Raw genomic sequence first — 1385 nt, 5'->3', positions numbered from 1 at the left:
TCGTGGTAATGGGCACCCTTGGTAGACAGTGTTGGCTGGAGCTTCCCGACTAAATCAAACCTGGAAGCAGAGGCGGCATTGACTTCCAAAATACCTTGCCTCCGGAAACTGTATGTACAAACACTGCTCAGGCTGTTAGTCCATAGGGTCGTTATGAGTCGTCTACGACTCGATGGCATTAAACAACAACAGCGATGACGACGACTAAGAGAGAAATACGTTGGACGAGTGGTAAGGAAGCTATTCTACCAAGTAAAAGGTGGGTCATTTTCATCGGTGGCCCTCGGCCAGGTTCAAATTGCCTTTCTGTCAAACATTCTTCTAGGTGGTATAACACTGGCATCTGCGTTGCTGTACAGAGGTAACTCATGTTTGCTGTGATGCCGAATCCTGTGACAGTGGTGTGCAGATCGTGGTAATGGGCACCCATGGTACACAGTGTTGCGTGGAGCTCCCCGACTAAATCAAGCCTGGAAACAGGAGCGGCATCCACTTCCAAAAGGCTTCCCTCCGGAAATTTTTTGTACAAACAGTGCTCAGGCTGTTCGTTCATAGGGTCGCTATGCTTTGTTTATGAGTCGACGACATTAAACAACAATGGTGACGACGACCAAGAGAGAGCTACGTTGGCCTAGTGGAAAGAAGCTGTGCTACCAAGCCGAAGGTGTGTGATTTTCATCTGTGGCCTCGGGCAGGTTCAAAGTGTGTTCTTGTCAAACATTCTTCTGGGTGGTATAGCACTGGTCTGTGCGTTCCTGTACAGAGTTAACTCATGGTTGCTGTGATGCCGAAGCCTGTGACAGTGATGTGCCATTCGTGGTAATGGGCACCCATGGTGGACAGTGTTGGGTGGAGCTTCCCCACGACATTAAACCTGGAAGCAGGAGCGGCATCCACTTCCAAAGTGGCTTGCTTCTGGTAATATATGTACAGTGCTCAGGTTGTTCGTTCATAGGGTCAATATGAGTTGTCTACGACTCGACGGCATTAAACAACAACAAGGATGACGACGACCAAGAGAGAGCTACTTTGGCCTATGGAAAGGAAGTTGTGCTGCCGAGCCGAAGGTGGGTGATTTTCATCTGTGGCCCTCGGCCAGTTTCAAATTGCCTTCCTGTCAAACATTCTCCTAGCTGGGCACCCATGGTGGATAGTTTTGCCTGGAGCTTCCCGACTAAATCAAGCCTAGAAGCAGGAGCATCATCCACTTCCAAAATGGCTTACCTCCGGAAACTCTATGTACAAACATTGCTCAGGTTGTTCATACATAGGTTTGCTTTGAGTCATCCACGACTCGATGGCATTAAACAACAACAACGATGATGACGACCAAGAGGGAGCTACGTTGGTGTAGTGGAAAGGAACCTGTGCTACCAAGCCGAAGG

Source organism: Elephantulus edwardii, unplaced genomic scaffold (genome assembly GCF_000299155.1).
Source record: "Elephantulus edwardii isolate Elephantulus edwardi_28Jun2011 unplaced genomic scaffold, EleEdw1.0 scaffold00067, whole genome shotgun sequence".
NCBI classification, from domain to species: Eukaryota; Metazoa; Chordata; class Mammalia; order Macroscelidea; family Macroscelididae; genus Elephantulus; species Elephantulus edwardii.
This window is presented reverse-complemented; position numbering follows the sequence as displayed.